Source organism: Ambystoma mexicanum, chromosome 2q (assembly GCF_040938575.1).
Source record: "Ambystoma mexicanum isolate Mex_15411 chromosome 2q, UKY_AmexF1_1, whole genome shotgun sequence".
Taxonomy (NCBI): Eukaryota; Metazoa; Chordata; class Amphibia; order Caudata; family Ambystomatidae; genus Ambystoma; species Ambystoma mexicanum.
Genome location: NC_090924.1, coordinates 449,044,022 through 449,064,232, shown reverse-complemented (window position 1 = coordinate 449,064,232; position 20,211 = coordinate 449,044,022). Strand labels below are relative to the sequence as shown.

The following is a 20,211-nucleotide window of genomic DNA, read 5'->3' as shown; positions in this document are numbered from 1 at the left end:
TAAAAATCCTAAAATCGATAATTGATTACCAATGGCATCTAACCAAATCCCAATGTCATCACAAATTATAATATTGCAATAGGACTGTAAATGTGTTTCTTGTGAATGTGATAGGAACACATATACTCAAAAGACTTACAAAACGAGAGGAGTTGTCATTCCTCACAGTCTTGGCATTACCGAAGGCTTCAAGCAGCGGGTTAGCCTGGATGATTTGATCCTCCAGAGTCCCCTAATAGAGGAAATGTTCATGATGAATTAACTAGCCGATCACAAAATTCTTTAGGAGCAGCAAGTATAGCAATGCACGGTGCAACTGTCAGAATGTACAAACCTGCAGCTTGTTGGACATGGCTGCGCTATCCTTTTTCTTATCACCAGCCACTGCAATTGTTGCAAAGTACTGGATGACACGCTTGGTGTTCACAGTCTTTCCAGCACCGGATTCTCCACTAAGTAGAGCGAGAACAATTAACATATAATAGTCATCAAAATCCTGTTATACATAATTCTAGTGATAAGGAATAAACACATCTCAGCAGTGTAATGCTGATGTTCTACTCACGTAATCAGGACAGACTGGTTTTCACGATCTGTGACAAGAAAAAGTATTATTGCAATAGATAATTACAAAATGCTTTTCAGTGTAATGAGCAGTTATAAGAGGGGAACATTACCTGTAAGCATGAACTGATAGGCATTATCAGAGATGGAGAAGATGTGAGGTGGGGCTTCCTGACGTTTCTTGCCTCTGTAGGCATTGACCACCTCAGGATTGTACACTGGCAGCCACTTGTAGGGGTTTACAGTGGCACAGAAAAGGCCAGAGTAGGTCTGAAATGAAAGATGGCTTGTTAATAAATTGTATGTTTTTGTTAGCTAATGTTGGTATATGAACTCATTCTTAGCTAAACTTGACAATAGTGTTCATAAGGCTGAGAAAAAGCTGTCTCTTTTAATCACTGACTACATTTTCTGATTCGTTAGCTTTATTTATTTGGCATCCTTTGTGAGCAAGAGAACCGTTTTGAATTGTACAAAAAGTCACTGTATGATGAATGTGCAGGTACATCACTCCCAAGGCTCATCTTGTGCTGCCTGCTCTGAAAGAATGATAGTATGTCCCTGTATCTGACCTGTGTTTCTTACATTGGTGTTTGTTTTTCTTGCCCACTGCCTGCCCTGTAACAACTGTATTGAGCTGCTACTTGACCCTAATCCTGATTCTGGTTATAGCTTATTTGTAAACCCTGCAGGAGATTGTTGATTTCCTACAACTACTGTTTGAAATGTGCTGTATCCTGGCTGTGCAAACCCTCCAATCTACTTCTGTTTTACAACATGCTCATGCAAAGGCCCCCTCTTCTGCCGACCCATCCTGTCTCCATCCTTCAGTTGGGATCTGCACGTATTCCCAATCCCATTCCTTCCAACTGCTTCACGATGACACACTGGTTGCTACACACAATGCATTCAAACCTCATCTCTGCCTCTCATTTACGATCAGGGGAAACTCCTCTTCCCTCGATCTTGTCCAGCTCCACCACTTAACTCACTCTGAGACTATGGAGTGACCAACCTTTTTCTGCTACAAATTTTCATTTTGTAATGACCACTCCAACTCCACCATTATCTATCTGTGATGTTTTTCACTGACATACGGATCCACCATATGACACGGATACTCTTGTAGGCTTGTACCTTCGGCTACTCCCCTCACCCTTTTGAGAATGGTGACAGGGATGACCTTATGAGCAGATAAATTAGCACAGCCTCCCCGTGGCCCCATGACCTCTTCCAACACATTGCCCTTAAACTTCATGCACCAAACCTTCTTACTATCATTCGAATCTAGTACCCCCCCTTGGGCATCCCCAGCCCCAACCTCTTTTTCTCCATGACCTTCATCTATCACTAGATCTCTTTCCACTACTGTACTCATGGGGGACATCAATATCACCCAGAAAGCAGGGCCCACCCACTCTTCATATAAACTCCACTCTCTCTATGACCATTGTCAGGTTGTCCACCATAACCTACGGACACACATTTGCGGCCACTTACGTTATCAAATCTTCCTCTCCTTGCGTATCTCGACTCACCCTTTTGATGACCGAATTTTCATCTGGCCACTCTTGTCTGCACTCCACTAGATTTCACTATATCTTTTCCATCTCAATTCTTCCTCCAACTACAGTAACAAATGTCAATTTAAATCGAGCTATGAGCACCCCTACCTTGATCAAGTCAGGCCTTCCATTTAATAATGCTCACCACCCCTTGCTGGATCCATTGGCCTGGCATTTCTTGAATTTGTGTCAGCTTTGACATCTCCCTTCAAACACCACTACTTTGGCATTCTGCACCTTCTCGCCCACACCCTGTACCATGGATCGCCCCAGCCATCTGCTCCACTGGTGAAAGACCCATCCCCTTCTCGACTCATATCCTATGTGGGTTCCCTCATTGCACTTAATCCCTGCTTTGCTCTCCAACGTGTCCAACCACAATAACAACTAACACCTTGCTCTCTTTACTCCAATCTTGTTCTTGCAAGCTATCCATGATCCTCTGGCCCACACTTTAACCCCTTCATCTCTGTTTATTCTCCTCTTCACTCTCACCTACTGGCTTTGAGAACTACTTCTTCAAAATCTCCATTAAACAAGACACCCATGACTGCCCTCTATCTCTCCCTCCTATGATGCTCCGCAAACTCCCACTCTTCCCATATCCTCGCTGTTGTAGTTCAAATGCATCTGCATGGCTGAACTGGCACATAACTTACTGTTCGTCAAGCCCTCTTGTGCTTGCACTAATCCTGTCCCAACCCAAATAATCAAGGAACCTAATAATGAAGAAGTCCCTGGTTCATATACGGGTGCCCCCTTTGATATTAAGCATTTCGTCCTGGCTCACCTATGAGCTTGGACTCCCCAGCACTTACGCCCTCTGCCTTCTTCCTTGCTGCACTTGCACGTTCTGAATACTCACAAGGCATAGTAGGTCTGTCCTTTCTTCCTTTTCCCTCCACTGCTCCTATCAAATATTGTGTTGTAATGTATTTCAATCCTGCATTCCCTCCCCTTGCCCTGTGGGCGCTTTGAAACAGTATTGTACTTGGTGTATAAGCGCCTAACAAGCAAACAATAAATAAACAAATAAACCTGCCAATCTGACTTGCTCCTACTACTCTCTTTTCCCTTTATCCTTTCATATCCCACACTTATCTGCCCAGCCTGCTTATAGGTTGCAAGTGTCAGATTCTGTTTAAAGAAAGCAACTGTAGATCCCAAAAACAAGCCAACTATTAGCCTGCCTCCTTTCCCACTATTCCAAAGTTCTTGAACGTGTGGTTTTCAACCTCATGAAAACTTATCTGGAGGCTAATGCACTTAGCATCCCCCTCCAATCTATGTCCTGCAGCAAACACTCCACTGAGACAGTGATAACCCAAGTCTATCTCACCACCGCTCATCACCACCACCTGTCGTCTATGCTGACTCTACATGATCTCTCTTCTGCCTTTGACACAGTTGATCATCACCACCACCCCTTCTCTTGACTCTGTCACATCTTGGCTTCAGGAACACTGCCCTCGACAGGGAATACTCCATGCAGGTAGATTGCTCTATTTTAATCCTTGAAACAAGGTGAACCTCTCCACTACCCCCACAAGTCGGAGTCCCACAGCAGTTTCTAAATGTTATCATTGCCTCTGAAGAGCTCAGGTGGACAACAAGAATGGACATATTAGTCTGTTGCGTGTGCCATGCAGGTTATCATTTTCACATAAGCCTTATACCTCAGAGAAAATAATCTGTAGCTCAGTGTGTTATGCAGCCTTGTTTCACATTTGCATTCTTGGTAATCAAATTTCTTGATTGCTTTTGATTATGTATTTGCCACTTGTGTCTCCAATTAGTTCCCTATATTAATACAAGATGGAAAGAGAGATATCTGATTTTGCGCAAACCAATATATGTTCCTGTTCTCTCGCCATCCTGTCTGGTTTGGTACTGTGAAGCTGAAAAGGACAGCATTTCCCAGTTTGCAATGTCAACCTTTGTTCTGCTGCCTATTTTCAAACGGTGGGATGAATTTTCTACTGTATGCTGCATGAATCATTTGTAACGGTCATGTTAATTTGATTTGGTGATTCTTTATTGGCTCTTATTTCATCGTGATAAATACACCATGCTGATTAAAATAAGATAATTTAAAAGGGCTTTGAATCTACTCAATTACAAAAACGCTATGTAAGGATGGAGTATATATACTCTTGCATTCCAGCTACTTGTGTCCGGGGACTTCTTTCTGGTTTATCATGTTAGTATGTGGTTTGCTTTTTTAAGACTCTTTCACTATATGTAAAGCTGGGCCTCCTCCTTTATGTTTCTTTTCCCATATCATGCTAGTTGCTTAGCCATCTGAACCTTAGGACCTTTATGTTGCATACTGTTGTGTTAGAATCCTTGATTCGTCATAGCCATTATTGTGCAACTTCTTATATCAGAGGTCACTTGTACTGTTCATTAACCAAATCCATAGTTTGAACCCGGTCCTAGACAGGATTATTCATAGTTGCTCATTCTAATGTCCTGCTCATTCCTCTGCCTCCAGAGTTTAGAATCATGAAGACGACTGATAGATATTCAAGGAAGGGTATCCGTATACCGCCCTTCGAGTCCCTTACCCACTTATCTAGCTACATTGCTGAAGTCACCACCAGAATATGCTTTGGAAACGTAATGAAAGTTGGGACTCCTTAAAGTCGCACCTATCAATGCCCTGCTGTCGATGCGCAAGTCATTCATTTTCTGTTTCAGATCTTTGCCTGTGTAATTAATCAGTAACTTTGGTTGATAGTGACCGCATTTACCCTTGTGAAAGATTAACTATCCATGTTTCAAAATGCATTGCTTAGAACAAATGTCTATTTGTGTTATTATAGGTACATCTTCAAGGTGCTTTCTTCAACAGTCTTTTCGAGCTTAATGTTTCAAATTATTTCAAAACAAGATAATATGTCTGCACTTTTAATTTTTCTAATTCTGTGTCCTACTTCATAGATATATAACACTGACAAAAACATCATTATAACACACATTAGGACACACCTCCTTAGGTATAGGCACAGTTGTTTTGTTATATGTAAAACTCAGACTTTAGCCCCCCTCACAAGCTCCCATAGGCATGCACTGTTATTCTTTGTAATCTGTTATCAGTGGTGTGTGATGTCACCAGAAATTAGCATATCAAGGTGACATATGCAAAGTTCTTTCAATTGGCTTCCATAACCTTACAAATTGCACACGATGAATGATATTCGCCTTTCCTAAAATCAACACCCACCAAAAATGAAGAGAGGATATTTTCTTCTAACAGTGTTTGAAAATGTTAAACGGTGTGTATGTTTTAAACTCCACGAATCAATATCAGGTTTGCCCTGGAATATGCAGTCCCAAACATGTAATTTCAACTTAAGTTGTAGTGTCTTTTTCATCAGGTTACATGGTGCAGTGGTGAAGTGTCTGGCCTGGGAACCAGGCGACTGCCGTTCGAATCCCCACGTCTGCATTAATTCAAAGAAGACAGTCAAATGTTCTCATTTTATGCACAATCTCTAAAATACCCTAGGGGACTTTGTCCACACTGTGAAAAAAGTGGGTGGACTCTGTTCACCTGCGTGTCCCCTCAATTTGAGCCCTGATTAATACCTAAGGTGATAGTGTGTTCTTCATAGTGCCAGAGTGCTGCTGGAGGAGCAGAAAGGTATGCAGTACTTACATAGATCATCCAGGCTGCGTATCGCTCAGCGAGGTTATACAGCACAGAGGGCTCATTCAGATGGGTCATTATGACCATATCTTCAATCTTGTCGTACTTGGGAGGATTCTGAGGGTAGACCTGAGTGTCTTTGACTGTTACAGTCTGTGAAAAAAACAAAGAGAAGAAATGAGTCTGGTGAGTGAATGATATTACATTTCATAATATTTGTTATTGTTCATGTAATATGTGTCTTACCCTGCCATCATCGGTCTTGACGGTGACTTTGCCACCCTCTCGAGCCGTGATCATTCCCTTTACAAAGAGTTCTTTTTCATCATCCACGTAACAGCTGTTCTTAGCATCAAAGGGCTTGTTCTGGGCTTCTATACGCTCCTTGTCAGACTTACGCAGGTACTGCGCCGCCTCCCCAAAGACCGCCATTTCTGAGTCCCCCATGGCTGCAGAGTACCACTAGGAGGACAGAAAAGAAATGAGTGGTCTCAACGTACTTCAAATGTGAATATCGTTGTCAAGGGTCACATAAATGTAAGAAAGTGAATGATCACAGCACACTCTAAATGGTATCTGCTGCATGGTATTGTGGTGTATTTCAACATATTAACAGTAGCAGACTTCTTACGTTTTTGTCCGATTTCAAAAAGCATGTTTTCGCATTTTTAAATGTTTACAAAGTTAGAGGTATGCAGCAGAGTAATCCATGAAATAGGTAAATAACAATTCCTGTCAATACACTCCTCCCAGTGACATGATAGTTATGCTATGTATCAAAGGCAACATACTGGGCCTCATTACGACCCTGGCGGAGGACCATGGTGCAATTTGCACCATGGTCCATGGCGCAAAGCTGCCAACTCCGCCATGGGGGTTGGCGGACTTACCGCCCCATTCCGAGGTTGGCGGGGCGGTAAGTCCCCAATCCCCATTTACCCTTCCCCATTCCCATTTTTGCCCCATAGGGTATAATGGGAGTGGGGAAGGCGTTAATTACGCCACCGTAAATTACGGTGGCGTAATTAACAACAAGTCCCGTAGCGCCATGGATTTTTCCGCCTGCGAAAAGCAGGCGAAAAAATCACCATGGCGCTACGGGAACTCGTAGTCTGGCGGAAAGGTACGCCATGCTTTACGCCGGCGTAAAACCCTTTCCGCCAGGGTCGTAATGAGGGCCACTGTCATTTGCTATTCACGTCCACTTGGTTGCCATAGTTCTGGACATTTCTCAGAAAGACTTCCAAAGCCCATTCGGACCGATCCGCACTGTATTTTTTGAACAGTTATTGCCTGTGGCCAAACATATTACGCAAAGTTCACTGAGTGGACATTTGTGTCAGGCAGGGGGTATGTTGGTTCATCTCAGCCATAGTGTCACTCTGTACTGATTCCTGTTCAGTTACCCATGAGAAAAACCTTTACTCAATCTGGAGCCCCTGTGCAGACTGTGCTAGTGTGTGTTTGGGCATCAGAGCATAGGCAAGCACGCAGTCAGACAATGACGTTGTCACCCACCAATCTCTTAGCGTGGATCTGAGGGCCACGTAGCCATTGCGTGTGGCACCTGATTCGCTGCTGCAAAAGCTGAGTACAAGGGAACGCTTTTGCAGACCCAGGCCGAGTGGTTATAAGTGCTTTAGCAGGGGGCAGACCCTCAGTAAAGAGGTGCCTACTGAGACTATTTTCCTCTGGAAGACCCTTCAGGGTTTCAGGGATACTCCTGGCATCTTGTAAAATATTCTTCCCCGGGGTAGGATATTACTTCAGTACCCCAAGGATGAGCAGTTCGGACCTGGTCAAGGGAGCCAGAGCTTGTGCTTTCACTTTACTCCGATTCCGTGATCTGTTCAGTTTTCTCCCTGCCAGTGCCCTTATTGCTAATTTGTAAGAAGCTGAACGGCCCCTGATGTTGGACCCTCTTGCTGACTCCCTCCAAACTCTTTATTCTACCTCTTGTAATAGTATGAACCTACAGGTTGTAAAACATCAATATTAACGAGTTTGCTGGCTGTAAACCAGAGAGAGGGATTTTTGCAAAAGTGGTTGTATTTGCTTTTCCAGTGTAGTATTGTATCACCTCTAGTGAAATGCAAAAGGACAACTTTTCCATTAAAGTTTTCAGCTTCTTAAATTACTTGGCTAGTGTTGTCATTTCCTTGCGTTTAAAGTTGTACTGTGGAGAAGTACATGTATTCGGTCTCAAGTCACATAGTTTTCTGAATTGCCTCACACTGATAAGCATCCTCTATTCTGCCCAGGCCTCCTTTCAGGGAGAATCCTAGGAACATGTTTCTATAAAGCTATATTTTGTTAAGTTAATTTGCTGCGTGGGTTTGGAGTTTTTATGTTTTTATGCTTTGTGGGCCAGCATTATTGGACTGTGCACTCAAGCCACGTGCAATGACTAGGCAAACTAGGCTGCTGCTTTGGGTACCGGCCAGCAGGGGCGCCAAGCAGTGTTTTTTTTTTGTTATGCTGTTCTGAATTACAAAGGGTTGGGTTGTGCTAGAAGCCCTCTGGCAAATAGGTGGCACCCTCCTGAAAACTATAATGCTCACAGGTGTTGGAGACCTCCTATTCCACTCCACACAAGAATTAAAGCAAACCAACTTCCTTTTGGTGCCTGTTATGAGTTGCTGTATCATAGTGTCCAGCTGGGAGGTGAAAACACAAGATATAATCCGGCAGGAACATTTTTTGACATAACAAGAACGTCCGTGCCTTGTCATTCCAGAGGCGCAATTGCTTCCTCAGGGCCTGCAGTTTCTGGCGCCAAGCCATGAACCAATCGAAGCAGACAATTCGCAGTAGAAGCAGGAGAGGGATGGAGAGGGGGCAAATCCAGTGAGGGGCCTGGAGATGGGGGAGGAGAGTGACCTCGTGCAGAAATGTCGAGATGGCGCCAACAATAGCCTTTGACACTCACTTTCAAAACGTTAGCATTTAATGAACATGACTATTTAAACAATGCTGGACATGACCGCCTCTGAGTTACTGATGCTTTCATTGATTTGTTCATTATGTGATCTCAGGGTGGAGCATATTTATTCCAACAATTTTAGAACTACATCATAAATAAATAGACTTTATTTTGGGCACTCACACTACTTGCATGTTGCAAATTAATATGTAGCTGAATTCACGGGTACATTTCCTCTTTGGCCTGGCAGTTCTTAGAAAATTGCTCATGAAAAGCTGTCCAATTAAATAGAGTGGTATCTGCAAAATAACTGCAATGCCTTCCAAGAAATGGCGAGCATCGCTGCTCTAAGCTGTGAAAGCTCGTTCTGAGGATCATTGTAGGCAAGTGATCATTTGAAGAATCTAAAGAGGGTCCTACCCTCCAAATGAGGGTCACTTCAGAGCCAGACTTAGCAAGCACCAGGCGGGTGCTCTACCCATCTTGCATTTGGTCCCTGGTAAAAGCTGTATGGAGGAGAGTGGCATTAGGGAGTGGATCAGAGTGCACATGTGGAAGCTGGAAGTCTGCATGGGAGCCTGCACCTTTGCTGCAACCGTTCCCTGGAATTGAAACTTGCATTGTCTGTCCATGCTGTGTCACTTGTTTTAATGAGGGGGGTTTAGAGTAGCTGTGTTCATACTGTCTGTATGTTTCCCCCTGTGTGAGGTCAGTTTGCAATGAGTGTCCCTGCCCATTATCTGCTTAACAATAAAAGCAGAGTCATATAAAAGACTTAAGGGACAAGTAAAATGAAAGGAAAAACTATGACTCTCCATCAAAGAGCTGGGAAAAGGCATTCATTATTTTAGGTACCTGGTAACAGGAGAGGGTGATGATAAGGAGACATGTTCAGAGCCTTTGTGAGAATGTTTAGGGAGGCTTTGCAAATGCTGAGTTGAAGAACACAGAGCCTTGGTATGTGGTGGCTCAGCCAGGATGGGCATAGTATGTAAGGAACTGCAATGCCACAGCGTGTGACTGTCAAGTGTGGGCATAAAGAGGAGGAGAGCATTTCACATTTAATTTTGATGGCCTTGTTATGAACACTTAGTGGGTGAGGCCAGGGAGAGAGGATTGGTCTTGTAGTCCGAGAGTGTCTGGTCCATTTGGGAAAAAGACTATATGCATCAACCGGAGGTGGGGTAAATTGCTAGCGACCTTATTCGTCAAGGTCACAAGTAGGCAGAGGGAGTGAATACCAGATTGCAGTATTATTATACAATTGCTAGTGAAGAGGGCTGAAAGTACATTAAGCTGTGACGTAAGGCGTAGTGTGCTTCTCAATAATGCATGGCATGGGTGAGAGCTAAAATACCTCCATGAAGCAGGAAATCATTTTGTTTGGGAGACATTATAGCTGTCGGGCTCCTAAAGGAAGAGAATAACATAGCCCGCTACCCTTGAACGGCCCTTTGGGGAAGTCAACAGAAAACAGAGACTCAAACATTTAGTGGAAGAGCTGACAGGGCTCATATGGTGACCAGATCGGTCCAAGTACCTGGGGCACCGGATTGATGCTCCTGGGTCTTCCCTATCAGATATCATTGCGGTCAGACGTGTTAGTGGAATTGGTTTATTTGCAACAAGGACTGCTGCTCCCAGAATGAATCGATTGCTTTAGCGAAAGATCAGGACTGAAAACGTGGCATTCCAAGAACAAAGGGTCATCTGATTTCACTTTGTGTGACTAAAGTGCTCATTGCTTTAGAAACGATTTGAAGGCATTTTACTTTTATCACACTTATCCCATTAGTGCCTGTTTTCAGCTATGAAGTGTTTTCTTTCATGAATATGTACACATTTAGAATGTGACTACTTTGTGCGTTTTATAATAGTCACATTTCTCCATGATTTAGAGCTCATGTTTTATGTTAAATACAATTGTGTGCTTTTGTATTGCACCATGCCTAGACGCATTAGAAGTCATGTTAATGGGAAATGGAAATTGAATGGAGGGGACCTGTGCATTTGCACTGACATGCAAACATGCCCCGTCCACGCAATGTTAGTCATTTGCAATGCAAAGAGCAAACAGAGGTCTACATGCACGCATAATCAATCACCTGTATACCTTTGCTTTTGCACTAACTAATGCACATTTAGTAAATGGTTCCTTCCATTTTGCATGGCAGGGGGTGTTTACAATGGACTCCTAGGGAATCTCCCTGCTTTTAGCCAGTGTAAAAAGAAGGCGGATTGCGTGAATAGGGATTGGGGGTGGCAGAAGCAGTGATTCCGCTCTGTGCCCCCTGTCCCCTATACAAATCACCACAAATATGTTGCCATATAAAAGTAATGCGTAAGAGTTCTACACGTGCGTTTCAGGTATACACTGTACACTAAGTTATAAAGAACATGGCCCGCAATGAAACTTTCTTGTTGGTTTTGGCATGGCATTGAAGCACTAAGGTTTAGCTTTCGTATATTCTGCGTTAGTAGCTGTCTAATAATCGTTATGCATCGTGCATCTGTATATGGCCGTGCTACCCCCTTAGGGTTGTGCCATTCCAGATATAGCGTTGTGTTCAAACAAATCTTACCTCCCAACACCACACAGATCCGATGGAAATAGTTCACCAAACGCCCGCCTAGAAAAACAAAAGTGAAATCATTTGAAACCATAAATATGCTGGGGCGCTGTGGCTGGCCACGATCAAGTGAGCTGGGGATGGCGGTGGAGATGCTGACTGCAGCTGCAGCCACTGTCAAGGCAGAGGTTGCAGGCAGAGATGCAGCATGAGGACACCTGCTAGTTAATGCAGCCTAGCGGATCTCAAGCATGTACTTGCATACTTATCAGGCGTAACTGCTTCTAGGCACTATGATCTCCTGGCAAAGGTCAAAAAACCTAAGCACGGATTTCTTTTAATTGGATGTCATTGAAATCGAAGCATGTGTTGACTAATGAAAGTGCATTTGCGTTTTGTGAATGCGGTGGGTTTTCTGCAAACATAAATGATCATTTTATGGAGCATCAAATTAAGTGTGCCAAACATTATAAAGTATCAGTTAAATAAACAAAGAACGCATTCAGCTTAACTTACTGTATGAAGGTACTTACCGAAAGCCTTGAACCAAATGTCCACCCTCCCAGCTTATATAGGAAAAACAGATGCCTAGTCAGCAATCCTGCCCTCCCTCTTAAGGAGTCCAGCCAGTCAAGGGCGAATAGCCAAATGAAACCTAACACATCTCGATTAAAAATAACCAGCACAATATTAAAAATGTTTGTCTCATGCCTGTCATATCATATCCAGACTGCAATCTGATTAGTGCACCCTCATGTAATTTTGGGAAGTCAACACCTCATTTAAGCTTCATGGAGTGCTGCCTCCCTGTATCTGAATTAACTCCTCTCTGCTGAGTGTGTTAAGTGGTGCAGCCCTTAAACCTCTCTTCCTCGTGCATGTGATTTTGTATCCACGTCATGTTTTTTTCTCAGTTTACACACCATTTTTCTAACTCACGCGCAGGACATGAATACAAACTGCCAATGCTGTTAGTGCCCTTGTGGTATCGATTCTCCGCTGGCAGAGCTACCTGTTTGTTTTTTGGCGAGATGACAGCAGTTATAAGGGGCAAGACGTCCTACGTTTTAGGTCTGCTTGAAGGGAACAATAGAACTCTGCAGGAGCCATAGCACATGAGAAGAGAAAGTACATCAATGGAGGCAGTGGTGGATTCAGGCTTCCTCCAGGGCCTCCGGCCGTTGGGCCCTTCTATTCAATGCTACCACTCATGTGAATGACTCCCAGCTGGACATTGGGAACGTCCACAGCAGAGCAGCTTCAAAGCCAGGGCATGTGCTATATGAGCAGCAGGGCCTGCGCAGGCCTGGCAGTCTGACACTTGCTGAGTCTTTGCTTGTTCTGATTACTTAATAATTAGCCAAAGCATGGGGGCACAGTCAGGCATAGCATGTTTGAGGCCTGTTTTGGTAAACAGGTGAGTTGGCACATTAGCATCCCAATGCCAAACCCCAGTAGGAACTTCCAAAAAACAAGCATTGGCAAAAACCAATAGTTTTGGCGTTTTCTGCCGTTTTTTGCATTTTTCATTATAGGCACCACGGTGCAATGTGGAGAGTGCAAAGTGTCAAAGGAGGATGTGATGAGGGGTGCCAGTGTGAAAGATAGTGAGAATGAAGGAGAATAGAGCAAGGTAGGAAATGATTGAGAGCGGGTGCCATTGATGATGATCAAGAGGAAATATGAGGGAGAAAGTTTGAGAGTGAGAAGGTAAGAAATAAAGCGAGTGTGAGAGGAAGGATGTGCGAGTATAGACAGTGGGGTGCGTGGTGGTAGGTGGGGAGGGGTGGAGAGGGAGTGGGGGTTGGGTCGGTGGGGGTAGAGAGAGTGGGGGAGGTAGAGATTCAGGGTAGGGGGCGTGGGGGTAGATAGAGTGGGGGCAGTGTGGGTGGAGGTAGAGAGAGTGGAGGTAGGGTGGGTGGGGGGAGGTTGGGTTGCTGGGTGGGGTAGGGAGAGTGGGGTATGGTGGGTCGGGGTAGTGAAAGGGGAGGTAGGGTGGGTATTTGAGGGTAGAGAGAGGGAAGGTAGGGTAGGCAGTTTTAGTAGAGAGAGGGGGTAGGGCGGGTGGTGGGGGTAGAGGATGGATGTAGAGGGGGTGGGGGCACAGAGAGTGGGAGTAGTGGCAGAGATAGTGGGGGTAGGGTGGGTGGGGAAAGAGGGGTAAGGTGTGTAGTGGCACAGAGAGTGAGGGCAGGGTGGACGCAAGGGGCAGAGAGAATGGGGGTAGGGTGGTTGAGTGGGAGCAGAGAGAGTCGGGGTTGGGTGGTTGGGGGTAGTGAGGGTGGGGGGAGATAGAGTGGGAGTAGGGCAGGTGGATGGGGGTAGAGAGTGGAGGTATGGTAGGTTGGCGGGGGAAGATGGTGGGGTTAGGGGGAGGGGATATAGTAGGGTAGGGTGGTGGTGTAGAGAGAGTGGGGGTAAGGTGGGTGCAGGCAGAGAGTGGGGGTAGAGTTGGTGGGTGTACAGACGGTAGGGTTAAAGAGAGTGGGGGTATGGTGGGTAAGTGAGTGTAGAGAGAGTGGGGTTAGGGTGAGTGGTGATAAAGTGAGTGGGGGTATGGTAGGTAGGCGGGGTATAGAGAGTGGGGTAGGGTGGGTGGGTGTACAGATGGTGGGGTTAGAGCGTGGGGGTATGGTGTATAGGTGGGGGTAGAGCAAGTGGGGTTAGGGCGAGTGGCAATAAAGAGAGTGGGGGTAGGTGGGGTAGAGTAAGTTGGGTTACAGTGGGTGGGTGTGGGTAGAAAGGCTGTGGGCAGTTTGGGTCAGTGGGGATACAGAGAGTGGCGATAGGGTGGGGGTGGAGAGAATGGGGGTAGGGTGGTTGGGGGTAGAGAGAATGGGGGTTGAGAGAATGGGGATAGCGTGGGTGGGGGTAGAGAGTGTGGGAGTAGGGTATCTGGATGGGGTAGAGAGAGTGGGGTAGGGTAGAGGAGTGGGATAGAGAGAGTGGTTGTAGAGAGGGTGGGGGTAGAGATGGTGGGAGTAGGGTGTGTGGGGGTAGAGAGGGTGGGGTAGGGTGGATGGGGTAGAGAGCGCAGGGGTAGGGTGGGTTGGTTTTAGAGAGAGTGGGATTGTAGATAGATGGGGGTTGGGTGGATGGGGTACAGAGAACAGTGGTAGGATGGGGTGGGGTTAGAGAGAGCAGGGTTAGGGTTGGTGAGGTAGAGAGATCGGGGGTAGGGTGGCTGGTAGTAGAGACTGGGAGTAGGGTGGGTGAGTGTAGAGAGAATGGGGGTAGGGTGGGTGGGGTAGAGAGAGTGGGGGTATGGGGCATGGGTTTAGAGAGAGTGGGTAGCTGGCTGGGTGGGTATGGGTAGAGAGAGTGGGGTAGGCTTAGTGGGCGCAGATAGAGAGATTGGGGTAGGGTGAGTGGCTGGGAATGGAGAGTGTAGGTATAGGTTGGGTGACTGGGGGTAGAGAAAGTGGGGGTAGGGTGGGTGGGTAGGGGTAGAAAGAATCGGGCTGGGCGAGTGGGGGCATGTAGGGAGGGTGGGTGGAGGTACAGAGGGTGTGGGTACAGAGGGTGTGGGTAGAGAGAGAATGGGGTAGGGTAGGTGGCTGGGATAGAGAAAGTGGTTTGGGGTATAGAAAGTTGGTTGGAGTAGAGAAAGTGGGGGTAGGGTGCGTGGGAGGAGAGAGTGGGGATAGGGTGGGCTGGTGGGGTTAGAGAGAGTGGGGTGGTGTGTGTTGTGTAGAGAGTGTGTGGATAGGGTGTTGGGTGGGTGAGGGTACAGTGGGTGGGGTAGAGAGAGTGGGGGGCAAGGTGGGTGGGTGTAGATGTAATGGGGATTGGATAGGTGGTGAGGTTAGATTGGGTAGGGGTAGAAAGTGTTTGGTAAAGAGAGTGGGTGTAGAGAGGGTGGGGGTTGGTGTAGAGAGATAAGGGGTAGATCCAGTGGGTGCAAGGGAGAGGGTGGCGGCAGAGAGAGTGAGGGTTGATAGAGAGACTGGGATGTGTGGGTGGGCATAGAGCAAGTGTGGATAAGGTCAGTGGGTGCTTTAGAGAGTGTCGGGGTTGGGTGGGTGTGGTCCAAGCAGTGGAGATGGGGTAGGTGGGTGGGGGTAGAGAGGATGGGGTAGAGAGGGTACGAGTAGGGTGGGTGAATGATGTAAAAAGAGAGGGGATGGGGTGGATGGAGGTAGAGAGAGTGGGGATAGGGTGGGTTTGTCGGGTAGAGAGAAGGGGTAGGTGGGTGGGTAGAGAGAGTGGCAATAGGGTGGGTGGGTGTAGAGAGAGTGGAGGCAAGATGGATGTGGATGGATGTTAGTAGAGAGGGCGTGGGTATAGAGAGTGGGGGTAGGGTGAGTGGGAATAGAGAGAGTGGGGGTAGGGTGGGTGGGGGTACAGAGAGTGGGTGTAGGGTAGGTGGGTGCAGATAGAGAGATTGGAGTAGGGTGAGTACGGTTAAGGTGGGTGGTTTGAGGTAGAGAGAGCACGGGTAGGGTGAGTGGGGGTAGACAGAGCAGTGGTAGGGTGAGTGGGTGGGGGTAGAGAGAGTGGGAGTAAGGTGAAGTGTGGGATAGAGAGAGTGGGGGTAGGGTGGGGGCTAGAGAGAGTGTGGTTTAGGTGCATGGGGGTAGATAGAGTGGATTCAGTGTGGGTGGCGGAATATAGTGATTTCTGGGGTTAAGAAGAGCAGGGGTAGGGTGGTTGGCTTGGGAGTAGAGTGAGTGGGTTTAGGGTAGGTGGGTGAGGGTAGAGAGCGTGGGGGTAGAGAGATGGGGGTAGGGTGGATTGGGTAGAGAAAGCAGGATTGTATCAAGAGCAGGGGTCAGGTGGCTGGGGGTAGAGAGAGTTGGGGTAGTGTGTGGGGTTAGAGAGAGTGGGGCTAGAGTTGGTGGGGGTAGAGCGAGAGGGGTAGGTTGGGTGAGTGGGGATAGATATGTCAGGGGTAGGGTGGTTGGGGATACAGAGTGAGAGTAGGGTGGCTGAGGGTAGAGAGAATGGGGGTAGGGTGGATGGGGTAGAGAGAGTGGGGGTAGGCTGGGTGGGTGGAGGAGAGGGTGTGGTAGGTTTGCTTGGTTGGGATAGGGAGAGTGGAGTAGGGTGTGTGGTGGGGGTAGAGAAAGTGGGGGTTGTGTGGGTAGGTGGGTGTAGAGATGGTGGGGGTAGGGTGGGTGTGTGGTGGAGAGGGGTTGGGGTAGAGAGAGTGGGGGAATTGGTAGATAGAGTGGGGGTACGGTGGGTGGGGGTAGACAGATTGGGGCTAGGGTCAGTGGGTGTGGGAGAGAGGGTAGGATAGAGAGATTGGGGTAGGGTGGGTGGGGGAGAGGGGTCAGTGTAGCGAGAGTGAGGGTAGGGTGGGTGTATGGTCAGTGGGTGGGCGAGATAGGAAGGGGGTAGAGAGAGTGGGCTTTGGGGCTAGGGAGATTGGGGTAGGATGGGTGGGTAGGGGTAGAGAGTGGGGTTTGTGTGGTTGGGGTAGAAAAAGTGGTATGGTGCATGACTGTAGAGAGAGTGGGGGTAGGCTGGGTGGGAGGGGGTTGAGAGAGTAGCATATGTTTGGTTGGTGGGGATAGAGAGAGTGGGGTAGGGTGTGTGACAGGGTAGGAAAGTGGGGGTAGGGTGGCTAGGTGGGGATAGAGAGAGTAGGGGCAAGATTGGTGTGGATTGGGTGGGTGGATGTAAAGAGGGTGGGGTTAGATAGAGTGGGGGTCGGGTGGGTGGCTGAAGTTAGAGAGAGTGGAGGTCGGGGTAGAGACAGTGGGTGGGGTGGGTGGGGGTAGGGAGAGTGGGTATTTGGTGGGTGGGGTAGAGAGAGGGGACAGGGTGGGTGAGGGTAGAGAAAGCAGGGGTAGGGTGCGTGTGTGGGGTTAAAAAGAGGGAGTGTAGCGTGGGTGAGTACCAGTAGACAGAGCAGGGTTTGGTGGGTGGGTGTAAAGACAACGGGGGAAGGGTGGGTGTAGAGACAACGAGGGTAGGCTGGGAGTAGAGAGAACAGGGGTAGAGTGGGTAGGTGTGGATAGACAGAGCAGGTTTTTTGGGGGTAGTGAGAGTGGGGGTGGGTGGGGCAAGAGTGAGCGGAGGTAGCGTGGGTGATTAGGCGTTGAGGTAATGTCTATTTTGGGAGAGAGAGGTTCGGTTAGAGAGAGAGAGAGAGATTTTATTCGTAGAGATTGGGGTAGGCAGGTGGGTGGGGTTGGCGAGAATTGGGGTACTGGTAGAGAGGGTGGGGGTAGGCTATGTGGATGGGGTAGAGAGAGTGGGGTAAGGTAGGTGCGTGGGGTAGAGAGAGTGGTTGCAGAGAGGGTGGGGGTAGAGATGGTGGGAGTAGGGTGGTGGGGGTAGGGAGGGTGGGGGTAGGGTAGATGGGGTAGAGAGCACAGGGGTAGGGTGGGTGGGTTAGAGAGAGTGGGATTGTAGATAGATTGAGGGTTAGGTGGGTGGGGTAGAGAGAACAGTGGTAGGATGGGATGAGGTTGGAGAGAGCAGAGGAAGAGTTTGTGGGGTAGAGAAATCGGGGGTAGGGTGGCTGGAAGTAGAGAGTGGGAGTAGGGTGGGTGAGGTTAAAGAGAATGGGGGTAGGGTGGGTGGGGTAGAGAGAGTGGTGTATGGTGCATGGGTTTAGAGAGAGTGGGGTCGGCTGGGTGGGTAGGTGTAGAGAGAGTGGGGTAGGCTTAGTGAGTGCAGATAGAGAGATAGGGGTAGGGTGGGTGGCTGGGGTATAGAAAGTGGGTTGGGGTATAAAACGTTGGTTGGGATAGAGAAAGTTGGGGCAGGGTTGCTGATTGGGGTAGAGAAAGTGTGGGTAGGTTGTGTGGGAGGAGAGAGTGGGGATAGGGTGGGCTGTTGTGGGTAGAGAGAGTGGGGGTTGGCTGGGTGGGTATGGATAGAAAGAGTGAGGTAGGCTTAGTGGGTGCAGATAGAGAGATTGAGGTAGGGTGGGTGGCTGGGAATGGAGATTGTAGGAATAGGTTGGTTGACTGGGGGTAGAGAAAATGGGGGTAGGGTGGGTAGGTGGGGTTGGAGCGCATCAGGGCCGGGTCAGTGGGGGTATGTTGGGAGCGTGTCGCTAGGGTGGGTGGATGGTAGTACAAAGGGTGGGGATAGAGAGAGAAGGGGGTAGGGTGGGTGACTGGGGTATAGAAAGTGGGTTGGGGTATAAAAAGTTGGTTGGGGTAGAGAAAGTTGGGGTAGGGTTCCTGATTGGGGTAGAGAAAGTGTGGGTAGGTTGTGTGGGAGGAGAGAGTGGGGATAGAGTGGGCTGTTGGGGGTAGAGAGAGTGGGGGTTGTGTGGGTGGTGTAGGGGGTGAGTCAGATTATTGGAAATGATACGACTGTCTAATATGATAGATTTTGACAAAAAACGTTAATTTAGAAAAAAATATAATAACCTAATACTTCTTTCCGTTTCTTCACTTTTTTCTGTTAGAAACGATTCTCTCTCCCGATGAACCATTGATACGCTCAATGGGGAAGCACGTGCCGAGTGTAATTTGAGTGAAAATGTATGGTGTGATGTTAACACCAAAACAGACATCATTTATTTGAGTGGGAATGAAATGAGCATTTAAGGTGTGATGTTAACACCAGGACAAACATAATTTGTTTACTTTTTCAACTACCATTACCAGATGTGAAGATAACACCAAATTAAACAACCTTTCACTATCCATATGGAATGAAGCCTTTTTCTTTTCAAACAAGGATTTAACTTTGCTGAAAGTATATTTGACTCAGCAATATATATTTTCAATATTGGGTCGGCGCATTTGAGTAAATCTCTTCTCATCACTATTTTTTGTGCATTCATATTTGTGTAGCAGCCACACAAAGATTTGGGAACTACTCATGCTGACAACCATGTTGCTTTAGGAGCCGGCGCCAAGGGAGAGCTTTGCTGGTTGCAACACCTTTTTTCCTTATAGAAAGTTGGTTGGGGTAGAGAAAGTGGCGGTGGGGTCGCTGAATGAGGTAGAAAACGTGTGGGTAGGGTGCATGGGTGGAGAAAGTGGGGATAAGGTGGGCTTGCGGGGGTAGAGAGAGTGGGGGTGGCGTGGGTGGCATAGAGAGTGTGTGGATAAGGTGGGTGGGTGCTTGGGTGTAGATGGAATGGGGGTAGGGTAGGTGGTGAGGTTAGCGTGGGTAGGGGTAGAAAGAGTTTGGTAAAGAGAGTGGGTGTAGAGAGGATGGGGTTGGTGGAGGTAGGGTGGGTCGGTGGGTGTAGAGAGATAAGGGGTAGATCCAGTGGGTGCGGGGAGAAGATGGGGGCAGAGAGAGTGGGGCTAGGGTGGGTGGCTGGGTGTCGAGAGACTAGGATGGGTGGGCATAGAGCGAGTGTGGATAGGGTCAGTGGGTGCTTTAGAGAGAGTCGGGGTCGGGAGGGTGGGTGTGATCCAAACAGTCTAGGTAGGGTAGGTGGGTGGGGATAGAGAGGGTGCGGTAGGGTGGATGGGGTATGGGATGGGGTATCGAGAAGGGGTGGGATGGGTGGGTGTCGAGAGAGTGGAGGCAAGGTGGATGGTGGGAGGATGTTAGTAGAGAGGGTGTGGGTAGAGAGAGTGGGGGTAGGGTGAGTGGGGTTAGAGAGAGTGGGGGCAGGGTGGGTGGGGGTACAGAGAGTGGGTGTATGGTAGATGGGTACAGATAGGGTGGATGGGGTAGAGAGAGCATGGTTAGGGTGGGTGGTATGAGGTATAGAGAGCATGGGTAGGGCGAGTCGGGGTATACAGAGCAGTGGTAGGATGAGTGGGTGGGGGTAGAGAGAGTGGGGGTAAGGTGAAGTGTGGGATAGAGAAAGTGGGGGAAGGCCGAGGGCTAGAGAGAGTGTGGTTTAGGTACGTGAGGGTAGAGAGGGTGGGTTCAGTGTGGGTGGGGGTGGAGAGAGCAAGGTATAGTGATTTATGGGGTTAGAAAGAGCAGGGGTAGGGTGGTTGGTTAGGGGGTAAAGTGAGTGGGTTTAGAGTAGGTGGGTGGGGTAGAGAAGGTGGGGGTTGA

At 47.8% G+C, this 20,211-nt stretch overlaps 1 pseudogene; it reads right to left on the bottom strand.

The window, feature by feature from the left end:
* Window positions 1-11,336, bottom strand: part of LOC138569499 (myosin-1B-like) — a 70,819-nt pseudogene extending 59,483 nt beyond the window's left edge.
* Window positions 11,337-20,211: the final 8,875 nt, after the last annotated feature.